Here is a 13,471-nt window from a genome sequence, read left to right on the forward strand (position 1 = left end):
CATATCATCTGTAGGACAATACATCAGAATGACTCTCCCCTCACTCACAGTGGATCTGATAAAGTGGTACTTTATGTCCACGTGCTTACTCCTCTGTCTGTTTACAGGGTTTTTGGCGAGAGCAATCATTCCCTGATTATCCTCATGTACTACAGTTTGTGTATACTTGTAGTTATCTATACCTTCTAGTAACTGTTCTAGGTATAGACACTCCTGTATGGTTGAAGCCAGTGCCATGTACTCCGCCTCGCATGTGGAGAGCGCTACTGTGGGCTGTTTTCTAGTTTTCCATGAAACTAGACAGCTGTTCTTACTAAGACTCACACAGTATCCTGTGGTACTGCGCCTGTCGCTGACATCAGACGCCCAGTCAGCATCACTGTAGGCCTGTATACCTAGCTTCTCACTGTTGTTTCTTTTGAAACTTAACCCTTTCTCAGAAGTACCGTTGAGGTATCTTAGAACATGTTTCACAGTAACCCACTGCTCTTCTGTAGGCTCAGCAAAATACTGTGATAACCTGCTTACCACAAAGCTTAAGTCTGGTCTGGTACAAGTGGTTAGGTATATAAGGCTTCCTACAGCCTCCCTGTACATCCTGACATCATTCATTTTGACTGCATCCTCAGTATATTCTAGTTTTGGTTCACAGGGCGTTTCTCTGGTTCTACAGTTTTCCATATTAAAACGCTGTAGTATCTTGTTAGTGTACTTTTCCTGTGACATGGTTACACATCCATCAGATTGGCTGAAATCGATACCCAGAAAATGTTTGAGTCTGCCTAGATCTTTCATTTGAAACTTTCCTGCGAGCATCTCTTTCACCTCTCTCAAAATCTTCTCATTGCTGGCTGCAATGATCAAGTCATCGACCCATATGATTATGATCGCCTTTTTGTCTTTTGACTCTTTGGCATAAACACAGTGGTCGGCTGGATTTTGTGTGTATTCGTTTTCAGTTAAACAATCGTGCAAGACTCTATTCCAATTTCGCCCTGATTGTTTGAGACCATAAACTGATTTATCTAGCTTATACACTAGACCATCATCCTTCTCTTCGTAACCCTCTGGTGGATTGATATATATATCATAGTCTATGGGAGCGTGCAAATACGCTGTTTTCACGTCCATCTGGTGTAGGAGCAGGTCCTCCTGCGCTGCTTTCTGTAACACCACCCTTACACTCGTCAGGTTTGCTGTGGGTGAAAACGTCTCCCCATATCTATTCCCATTACCTGGCTGTAACCCTTGGCCACAAACCGTGCTTTGTATTTGTCTCTTCCCTCTACATCGCTCTTGATGGAGTAAACCCATTTACCCCCCACTGTTTTCTTGCCTATTGGCAGGGTTGTTGGGGTAAATGTTTTGTTCTCATTTAATGAGTGGACCTCCTCATCCATGGCTTTTACCCACTCTTTTGAGTTAGCCGACCTCATAGCCTCCCCAAAAGTCTGTGGAACAGCATATACCGCTCTGTAGCAGTAGTCTACAGTGGTATGAACCCCATCACTATCACTGTCTTCATCTACGAAGTCATCTAAGTGACTAGGTTTCCTCCTTCCTCTAGTTGGATACCTCCTAGTCTCAGGTTCATCACCTGTCACACTCTGTTGTGTTTGGTTATGGCCATTTGGCCTCATAACTGCACCTGGACCACCACTATGTGTACTTCTACTCCGCACACTTGGCTCTTGAGCATTCTCCGCTCTCCTATTGACCTCTTGCGTGGTCTCGCTAGTCCTAGGCTGTCTCATATGGCCATAGCCATCATTTGGGTCTGTCTCTCCTGTCTGTGTCTGTTTCTCTACAGCTGCCCTGTTCACAAACTTCACTAGCCTGTGTTTGTGTACTTTATTAGTATCTGGATTATATACCAAATACGCCGGGCTGTTTTTGTCATATCCCACAAAACACCCCTGGTCACACCTGGAATCCAGTTTACCCTTATCCTGTTTGTACATGTAGCATACAGACCCAAATTTCTGCATGTTAGATACATTAGCCTTCTTGCCTGTCAGCAGCTGGTAAGGGGTCTGCCCTGTACGCCTATTAAAGCATCTGTTACGTACCACCGCTGCTGTTTGTATTGCATAGTGCCATAGCTGTTTTGGTAGCTTGCTTTCAACTAGCATGCACCTGCCCATCTCAAATAGAGTACGCCAACCCCTCTCAGCAGTCCCGTTCTGGTGCGGGGAATACGGAGCTGACGTTTCATGTCTGATTTTATTTTTCCTCATCAGTGTTTGGAAATCATTGCATGTATACTCCGTTCCGTTATCTGATCGCATGCACATCACTTTCCCATAAGGGGATATATCTGCTAGGAACTTTTCCGTAGCTTGTACTGTGTCGCTTTTCTTTTTCAGAAAATATACGAACACTGCGCTCGAGTAATCGTCAGTGAACGACAGCGCATATTTGTAACCATCTGCTGACTGTGTGGCTACAGGACCTGCTAGGTCTGTGTGCACCATCTGTAAGGGAGCCTCTGCTCTGGTATCAGGGTTTCTATTTCTCGTTTGGGCAAACTTTCCTTGAATACACACCTCACACTCATGTTCGGGCCTAACTGCTTTGCCCTTGATCTGCATACCCTCAACCACATTCTGCAACTTAAGAACATCGTCATAATTACAGTGGCCTAATATCTCATGCCATGTCTGAATGTCATGACATGCATTACATTTGTCATTAGACTCACCCTCAGTATGCAGATAGTACAATTTTCCATAAACAGGAATGTCAAATCTGGTACCGTCTCTGGTTATCAGTGCGTCTTCCTCTTCTTTAAAGACAACCGTGGCCCCACTGGTAGTCGCCGCCTTTACCGAGAAGATTTTCTGGGGGTACGACGGTATGAATAAAGCGTCTCTCAGCGTTGCCTTGTGTCGCCGTCCTCCGCTGTCGATTAGGGAAACCTCAGCATTTCCCCTTCTCTGAGCGACCCCGCTGCATCGGGTGCCGTCTGCCAACTCGACGCTGTGCTTTTCTGGTCTGAACGCGCTGTCGAAATCTTTGAACTGGGTCACGTCGGTGATGATATGTGATGTGGCTCCCGTGTCCACCATCAGGCCCTTCTCCTGGATGCCGCTCGCCGGCTGCTGCTCCCCGTCCCTCATCTTGAACGCGAAGTCGGCGCCGTCATCATCTTCTGTGATTTTACACGCTCCATCCCTTTTGTCCTTACCGTCCTTATCCTTACGCCTACATGTGGCGTCTTTGTGTGTGTCGCTTCTGCATCGACTACACCATGTCTTCTGTCGACAGTCTTTCGCTCGGTGACCTTTGGTGCCACACTTGAAGCACACCATCTCTGTGTCTTCTATGTACCGGTCACGTGCGTTTGTCTTGGCGGGTCGCCGCCCGGTTCTCCCCTGGGTCTTCATCACACTGTCGCCCAACTCAGCTGCATTTGTCTTCTCTGTTTCTTCAAAACTTCGTAGCTTAGTCTTGAATTCAACAAATGTGATATTATCATTTGTATGTGCCACATGTATTGCGAATGGCTTAAAACTCCCAGGCAGTCCTTTTAAGACCATAGCTACTAGTAGACCATCTCCCAACGTCTCACCTGCATTTCGCAGTGCTGTGATGGCTGTTTCTGCTCTGATGATGTAGTCCATAATACTTTCGTCACCCGCTTTCTGGAGCGATGTAAGCATGGTGTACAGGTTAATTATCCGGGGTTTTCCCTTCCCGGCATAATACTCTCTTAATATGTTTAGAGCCTTTCTTCCATCGTCGGCAGCATCCCTCATAACTAATGAGAGGCTCTTGTCGTCCAACAGTTGAATCATCTCGGCATACGCGTCGGCATTTTTCTTGTCGTCTGCCGCTCTTTCCGCTTCAGTCCTCGGTTCTCCCAGGACCGTCTGTTTTAGTCCAATTAAATGGAAATGTCCCAACATTTTGGTCTCCCAAATCTCATATTTGGTCTCATCTCCGTCGAACGCCAGTCGAGGCAACCTGCTTGTTCCTCGTTGATCCATGATGCTAGCTTGCTCTCCTTGTTAGCTTAGCAACCCGTTACCACGCTGTTTGTTGCGACTACTACACGGTGGAAACCGACAAACTTTTCTTCCGAACGACTCCTGGGCCCATAACCTGTTAAGTTACGCTTAGTTCTGCAGCTTAACGTTGCATTCGGAGAAAAACACGGAGATGTAATCCATTTAGCCAAGCCTGGCATATTTTATTATAAGGGCTGCACGCATCACTCTCACGGGGACATCCTCCACTGGAATGAACTGGTTCCACACACACGTGGCAATCAAGAGCTGTGATTAGCCTATAGGAGGCAGGCATGCATCCTATACCCCTTGTCCTTGCACCTCACTGTGGCACAAGCACAACATTGCACATCACATGGAACAGTACAGTAGCACATACAAGTGAGGACATATATCCCATCAAATCTCAACACTCAGCCTCTCCCCTTAACTCCTAACAGTCATCATCATGGTGATGCTCAGCCTCTCCCCTTAACTCCTAACAGTCATCATCATGGTGACGCTCAGCTCAAATGACTTGTATTGCAAATAAAGCAGAAAAAAACATGCATTATTTTACTCTTGTACAGCGATTACCATAAAGGCGCTATTAATTGCGCACTCAAAAATTAATAGCTGCTGATTTGACCAAGCGAACGCGAGAGACGGCTGAGTTGACCGCAGTTATGCAACAGCAACCAAAGCTAAACTGACTATCTTGACTACTTGTTGCTATCCTATATTGGCATAAGCCGTTTTCTACAGGCACATTTTACCTTTTCATTATGATTCTACTTGTGATAGCACAACCTGTGCAGCCCATGTATTGATTCCATCCGATAGCTGCTATAATACAAAACAACACTTCTGCCTGCTCTCCACAATGATCAATAACAGCGAACGGGTGGTCAAAGTAAGGAACAAATAAACAGAATCACACGAAGCCTGGTTAGTGTTGCCTGACTTTATAAAGTGTGTTATTTTTTTTATAAGTGTGTGGTTGCGTTCCTGCTGAAAAAACCAGCATGGACCAGCATGGACCAGCATATGTTGTGTTTTGGTCACCAGCATGGATCATGCTGGTCCACATAGTATGCTGGTAGGCTGGCATACCAGCCGACCAGCATTTAGCTATCACCAGCTTATGTTAGTATTAAATATACAATGTATTCTGGTAACTATCAAAATAAAGACATTGTATAGTGTTCATAACAGTATTTTTATTTAAAAATTATACTTAATACAAAAAAAACCTACATCTAAATAAATATATCATCTAAAATAGATGCATTTGATTTAAAAATAACAAATATAATTCAAAATGTAAACAGCAACAAAGAAATTATAAACATTTTTTTTCTTTTTCTTGTTAATATCCATTATCTTCTCTGTTATGTATCTTCAGGCCTTTGCCAATCTGGCCAGCATTTCTTGGTTCTCCACGTCTTTCTCGTACAGCCACTGCTTGAAGCAAAATGAAAATAAGAAACAACAATGTTTTAACAAATCTTATTAAATTATGTGATGATAGAACTGTAAACAGAATAGCTGAAACTTTAACAAAATAAATAACTCAGTTACCTCTAATCATTAACCCATGTTTGTATAATTGTGTTAACTCTGTGTGTTGCTGCTAGCATAAATAATACCTGACGTGGAAACGTTACTCGTGGATGGGGCTACAGAGCTGCTTGAAAGACCGTCGAACCCGGTGCATTTCTCCGTCTGAATGTGGTGCACTTTTGCTAAATGTTTAGACGAATAGCTCGTGTTACCGCCCTTACATGCTAAACTCTTATTGCACTTTTTTCGAATTAACGGTGGTACTACAATTTCCTTATCAGTCTGTGACGTCGACTGGCCCAGAAATACTTTTTTCCCATTGACTAACATGGGGAAAGAGAGGTCTGTAAATCGGTGGATAATTTTTTTGAAACAAAATAAACTACCCTCTTTGAACTATTTTATAGCCCTTATTACAATCATTCGGTCTCCATTAATTCTACTGAGCCGAGAGTGTGAGCTCGGGGGGCGGGGCTTAAGGGGCGCATGCTCTGTGAGCGCACATACGGGTTCTTCTGCTCTGACAGCCAGGCATACTGGGTAATCTGTGACGTTTCGGTCTCTCAAAAGTTGGGCCATTTTGACTTCATGCGCCAATGAGCAGCTCTCATAGGAAAGAACGAGACCCCTCCTCCGACGCTGTATCCAGTTCTTATTATACATCCATACTCAAGACGGGTAACATATAACTAACCTCGGGGCGCTTAGTTCTCTCCGCCATGTGTGTGCGCACACACGTGTGTGTGTTTGTGTGTGTGTGTTGCATGCATGTAGCAGGTTGTGTGTGTAAACTGCCCCGCCCCCTTGCACACGATCTCTTGTCTGGATTGGAAAGATCAAAAATAAATCATAGACGCACTTTGTAGTCTTATTGCATATTAGAAACGGAGTTGGCGACAGTAAGACTGCGATATAATGTTTATGTAGATATAATACATATGACATCTATTTTTGAAATGTCTCCAGTACCAATAAAAAGATCGATAACGTTGGACCTTAACGGTACCACGGCCTTTAATAATTCAGCCCCGGGGCCCCGTTAATACTGGGGCTCGGTACCCATCCCTAGTTTTAATTATTACATCATCAATATTACATTTCGAATAACCAAGTACTTGGTGTCTCACAAAGAGCAAGTGGCTAGTGCTGCTAAGAACATACCTGGTGATGGTGATGATGGTGGCTCTTCGCTGCAGGATCTGGTCGATGTCCTTCTAGCAGAAGCGATTGCCTTCGTCGTTCTCTTCCATGATGGCGGCGTAGGCTCCTTTCCTCAGCAGGTCCTCGATCTCCTTCTTGGAGAACTGCTGGACCGGCTAAAGGCGACGCAGAGAGACATTTACACAAGTGGATTTAGAAAACAATTTTCGAAAGTAAACTAAGCCTACTGCAACAGCGACTGACCCAAAAATGACTTGGCATCTAGAAATATGACAGATTTTTTTTTTCTCACCCCGTTGTTGTTGCCTTCTTTGTTCCCACATGTGCTCTGCAGGACGGCACGGTCCAGCCCGAGCTTCAGACTACCTTCATCCAGCATTTCCCTCTCATAGTTTCTAGTGATCAGACGGTACACCTTCACCGCCTTAGACTGGCCAAAACGATGACACCGAGCTTGTGCCTGGAATAAAAAATTAAAAGAGGGGTCAAAAGAGCATCATGTGCAGCTGCTGTTCAACGTATTTTAAGCATTACATGGGAAAATATACACTTAAAGAACAGAGGGAATAAACGGAAAGACTGTTGTTGTAGTTGTAGCCCTATTGAACTATCTTTAGGACAGAAAGAGCAGATATATATATCATACCTGCAGGTCATTTTGAGGGTTCCAGTCAGAGTCGAATATCACACAGGTGTCCGCAGCAGTGAGGTTCACAAGTTCCCGATCAGGTGTTTGGTGTGGGCTGGCATGATCCTTTCTGCAGCGATAAATAAAGAAAACAAAGAAGACATTATTAATAATAGTAATGATGGTACAGAGGTAGCACGGATATCATACTACTGTGCTAAATAAGAGACATGTAATCATTTACAAAACATCACCATGTTGTTATTTAACAAAATAATTTTGTTATTAGAAAAAAACGAACGGGAGGAAATGCAGCCCGGCTCTCGATTTTTAATCCTAATTTAATCATCATCTTCACCACGATCATTTATGTTTATGTTCGCCGAATTGACATGAAATCACTGACACATATGAATATACTGTATTCAACTTCATTAAAACGTTATTAACGTGCCTAAACTCAATAATTCACCAAAAATATGTATATTTTAATGGAGCTTCGTCGGTCGATCAGGATCCCAAAGTGTAGCGGAGGGATCCTCATCTGGATGAAGGGTGTTATTTTCCCCATAAGGAACAAGTCGCTGCAAATTATCCCGCTTATTACATGGCCACATTCTCAACAAAGTAACGACATGACTCCCAATATTAATTGAAATGCTTTTATGGATTTAGAAAATGTTTTTATTGATTTAAAAAATAGTTGTATGTGTTGATTTAAATTGACATGCATCCGCTAAGAAAAATAGTCCGTTGTTACCGTTTTTTAAACAGTCTGAATGAAACGGCAGCTCTCAGCTGTGTATTTACACAACTAATGGCCCATCAACCACAGCTCTCTCCCCCCCTCCCCCCCCTGATCTTTCTTCTCCAGCAGCTAAATTAACTGTAGGTTACTCTGAGTGACCATAGACTGTATGTGACAAGCTTACAGTTAGTGACGTAACAACACCATAAAAGCTGGTGGGTTGAAAGCAATACGGGAGGTAAAAATAACTAGAATAATTGTGATTTATTTATTGTGGCTTTTATGTTTTTAGGTATAAAATGTTATGTAATTCAGGCTTATAGTTCACCCTTCTCTAAAAGCCTTCAATAATGACAATATTCATTGTAATTTAATAAATCCTTCCAACACACATTGTAAAAAATAGCCTGCTGTAAGTTAAGAAATCATTCCAATATGTACATCTTCTGATGTAACAACAATAACATTATAAATAGTAACATAGCTGAACATGGTATTGCACATTTAGCTTTGAGTGTTACTGACCTGAGATGTTTTTATTACATGAATTAAGGTGACTGAGGCTTTTTAACATACAGGGATGCAAACTCATCAGGTATGAAAAAGGTGACAAGGATCCGAGCCCCCGGCTCCCCCACCCCACGGAATAACAGAGGATTTTAGCAGTCAGAACAACTAAAGCAGCAGTGTTGATAATAACAGAAACGCCAAAGAGTCACATCTAATAGAAATATATAAAAGCATTTATTTTAAATTGTGGAGCAGTCAGTTTATAATTTTGGCAGCACTGTTGAGCATTTTGAAAATGTATTTTCGTGCCTCTGTGCAAGGCTTAAGTCTTTTTATCTTTATAGCCACATGGTGTAAAGTAACTAAGTTCATAAACTCAACAAGTACTATACTTGGGCACAATTTTGAGATACTTGTACTTTATTTAAGTATTTCAATGTTTTGCTACTTTGTTCTTCTACTCCACTACAGTTCAGAGGTACATGGTGTACTTTGACTCCACTACATGTATTTAATACCTTTAGTTACTTCACAGATCTGGATTAATTAAGTGAATTATAATCAAGTGTTAAATCGGACTTTAGTTCCACCTGGAGTAAATCCACAAGCTACCCTGCAGTATACAAAGTCATTCAAACTAGCTGCACCTTTACCAGCTTTGAGAACACTTTCATGATCAATCATTATAAAACATATCATATCTATTATTCTGAAATGGACCAATCTGCACAATGACTACTTTTACTGTCGCTACTTTCACTATATTTTGATCATAATACTTTTCTACTTTTACTTGAAGAACATTTTGAATGGAGGACTTTTACTGTAACAGAGTATTCCTACACTCTGGGACTATTACTTTTACTCAAGTACAAGATCTGAGTACTTCTACTTTTACTCAAGTACAAGACCTGAGTACTTCTACTTTTACTCTAGGACAAGATCTGTGTGCTTCTACTTTTACTCAAGTACAAGATCTGAGTACTTCTACTTTTACTCTAGTACAAGATCTGTGTGCATCTACTTTTACTCAAGTACAAGATTTGAGTACTTCTACTTTTACTCTAGTACAAGATCTGTGTGCTTCTACTTTTACTCAAGTACAAGATCTGAGTACTTCTACTTTTACTCAAGTACAAGACCTGAGTACTTCTACTTTTACTCAAGTACAAGATCTGAGTACTTCTACTTTTACTCAAGTACAAGACCTGAGTACTTCTACTTTTACTCAAGTACAAGATCTGAGTACTTCTACTTTTACTCAAGTACAATATATATATACTTATACCACCTCTGTTTATAGCCTATGAAAAAAACTATTAGAAATAGAAGGCTAAAGCTAACGTTAGCAGATAGTGACAATGTATGCTAGCTAGCTAGCTCAACGATTCCTTAAATAATATTGCCACAGAAAAACTTTTCAGTTCACATCACGCTCTGCCGCTCCGACAGGGAACTCTGCTCTGAACAGCCCGTTCTAACAGCTGTTCACCAGCGGTCCAGTCTGTGCCACAGTGACTCCGGACGCACAGTTAATATTAACGAACGCACCCGTAGGTAATGTAGCTGCTGAAGCTAGACCATCATCTCGGAGCAGCAGAGCCTTATTATACATCCATGAGCAGAGCCGACAGGCAGGAAGACTCGAGCACACAGCTCGTACTTCATTATAATATATAAAAAAAGAACACCATGCGTGTCAGGATGGCACATAACAGCTCACGGCCGCAGATTACTCCGGGTCCCAGCCCCCCCCATACCCCAAAAATATTTGTATTGCAGATCTACATGAATCACACAAACGACTTATTTTGGATTCAAAATGGCGAATTTCGCCGAAAGGTGACAAGTTTGCATCACTGAACATAGACAGAGCACAACTGAAACATAACATCTGAAACGATGTAACAACATAATACACTTTTCGGGGATACTTGGGATGTGAAGAGTGAGGGACACGGCTTAGAACGGGCGTGTCGCCTGGCAGGACAGGAGAGTGTGTGTACCAGTCTGCCTTGATCTATGAATTCATGTCCGTGACACTCACTGCTGCCCACAGCTGTTTTATAGAAGGAAATTCCTTCACTTCATGAAAGTGTTTTAACCACACACACCTCTACACACACATGACGGGTGTTATTTTCCCCATAAGGAACAAGTCGCTGCAAATTATCCCGCTTATTACACGGCCACATTCTCAACAAAGTAACGACATGACTCCCAATATTAATTGAAATGCTTTTATGGATTTAGAAAATGTTTTTATTGATTTAAAAAATAGTTGTATGTATTGATTTAAAAAATAGTTGTATGTATTGATTTAAATTGACATGCATCCGCTAAGAAAAATAGTCAGTTTTTACAGTTTTTTAAACAGTCTGAATGAAACGGCAGCTCTCAGCTGTGTATTTACACAACTAATGGCCCATCAACCACAGCTCTCTCCCCCCCTCCCCCCTTGATCTTTCTTCTCCAGCAGCTGAGTGACAAGCTTACAGTTAGACACAACACTGTCATTGCAAGTGACCCTCAGTTAGTTGACTTTTATGTTCAACTGCTAAATTCGTTACTGATAAAAAAGGGCTTCTACTGTACTTAATTACCTTAACACTAGAACCGCCAGAGGTTTTTGTATAGGCCTACCTAAACCCGTCAAATCCCGCTATTAGAATGCAATTTTTAACAACATAGGGTGCTACATAACACACTTTCAGGAAAAGTCACGGACTGGGAGACTTTAATACTTTATTGAAAAAAAGTTACATTGCACACACACAACACACATCACACAAATTGACCCGATTGGCGGTTCTAGTGTTAAATAAACTCACTAATTAATTAAACCAGTTCAATACGCATTATTCTTATTCTTATCATTCTTTATGAGCGCAGAAATAGTCTTAAAATCAGATCTGTTTTTTAAATGAAATCTGACGACAGGCAGTTAGCTCTGATCACCTATGATAAATGCGCCGCACCTAATCGCTGGCCATTCAGCCACAGACACTGTTCGAAATGGGGGGGAGCTAGGGGGAGCTTGGCTCCCCCGAAGGGGGAGGGAGCTCCCTTGATGGCTGACTTTGAGATAAATAGGAGGAGCCCAAAACAATCGTGCATATTTGTGTCACACAGATTAGAAATGTTGAGTTTCTGTAAATAACAGTTCTTGAAATAAATAATAGTTATTGTTCATTACAGTTTCTGAATATTTGTTTTATATTTGTGAATATGTCTGGGTGTTGCCATCTGTACGTGGCGGCGCTGCATTCTTACTTACGTTGCTATGGTTATGGCGGTGATGCCGGCGCGGTATTTGAAATGTTCATATTGATATTTTTTTAACTCTGGCTGTGTAATAAAAAAATATGGCAAAACGAAAACAGCCAAGCGTCACAGCTTTTGGATTCACAAGCAAAGAAGCGAAGGAGTCTAAAAATGACAACGTGAACGGAAAACAACTTTTAGTTGGCCGGCTGTAAGCGGCGTTAGGGTCGAGCTTGACAGCTCCACACCGAGGGAGAGGCCTGCCGATGCGGAGCCTAAAGAGGCTTCAACAACGGCCACATCCGCCGGCATAGTGACACCGTCTGTATTAGTAGAAGAGTGTTTTTATAGCAATTGATCGCATCCGTGCTGCTGTGCCAGTCAACAGAGCGTGCGTGTGACATATTTAGTAGCAGGATGTGCGCTGAAGAATAGGGCTCCCCGAGAGCAAATGGGTAATTCAAAAACTGACAGAGCTCCCTCTATACAAATCAAACTGTAGACGGTGTGAAAGCACCTATTGTTTTAAATAATGGTCGGAATGTGACCTGTGAGCCTTCTGAATTACCGTGGGACAGCACATTCTAAACTAAAATGTTCAATCAATAAAGTAACATCTTATCTTATCTTAATAATATCTTCATATTAATAATAATAATAAATCATACAGTATGTGTCCGAAAGGGAGCAGGAGGAAGCAAACACAAAAATATACTGCATATTAAAGCAAACGATTGTAAAGGTTAAAGTATGAGCATAACAAATAAAGAAGTGTAATGTAAACATTTACATTATGATTATTTAATATATAAAGACTATATATTATTGAATTACAAGATTAGATATACTTTAGTGGATCTAAAATATTGATGTGTTCAAATGCTCTTCAAAACACAACTGAAAGTCCATGAAACTTGTCTTTCTGTATTTGTGAATGAAGCGCCATCTCCTGGTTAAAACCTGAAATTGAAAATCTGGCAACGCCCTCTTGGAAAATAGTGGGAGGGCTTAACATTCCTCTATACTGGTCTTTGGCAGGTCGTAGGCAGGAAGCTGTAAACTGGAGTCCGAAATTCAGTGCTACATCTGTAACAACAATAATATTAGTATAACTATTTATATAGTGCTTACACAATAATTGCAAAGTGATTCTCACAACAAAAATAAAGAACAAAACAATATCGACAATAAAAAAACTAATGATTATAGGAATGTTAAGATACAAAGAAATTATAAACATTCTAAGACGCCGACTACAAAAGGGAGACTCAATGGCTCTTGATGACATCAATGAGCAGTCCCAAAACATGCTGTTGTATAAAAAGAAATAGGTCCCGATTTCTTCTATTTAGTGTTGGATGATTTGTTGTATTGATTGCTGATGGATGTTAAGATATGTTTTACAATTATAACAAAAAGATTATTGTAATTGGAATGAAAAAGTTTACAAATCGTAGTTTTAATAAAATGACTAACAATATAGGATTTATTCAACAGCGGTAAAGCATTAAGTTGCTAAATTAACGTACACTGAACTGTAAAACTTACCACTATTTAGAAAAGGACCTGATCAGAAGGATTGACTAGTAAGACAGCAAAGAGGTGGAG

The 13,471-nt window shown here is 41.3% G+C and overlaps 1 long non-coding RNA gene across 1 annotated transcript; it reads right to left on the bottom strand.

Annotated features, from left to right (window-relative positions):
• Nucleotides 1-6,507: 6,507 nt before the first annotated feature.
• LOC307041576 lies at nucleotides 6,508-7,731 on the bottom strand. Its single transcript, XR_013808797.1, has 3 exons — nucleotides 7,360-7,731; nucleotides 7,006-7,173; nucleotides 6,508-6,868 (listed from the first exon to the last, which is right to left on the bottom strand). It is a non-coding gene; the product is annotated as an uncharacterized lncRNA (long non-coding RNA).
• Nucleotides 7,732-13,471: the final 5,740 nt, after the last annotated feature.

This window comes from Notothenia rossii, assembly GCF_949606895.1.
Source record: "Notothenia rossii genome assembly, chromosome: 5".
Lineage (NCBI taxonomy): Eukaryota > Metazoa > Chordata > Actinopteri > Perciformes > Nototheniidae > Notothenia > Notothenia rossii.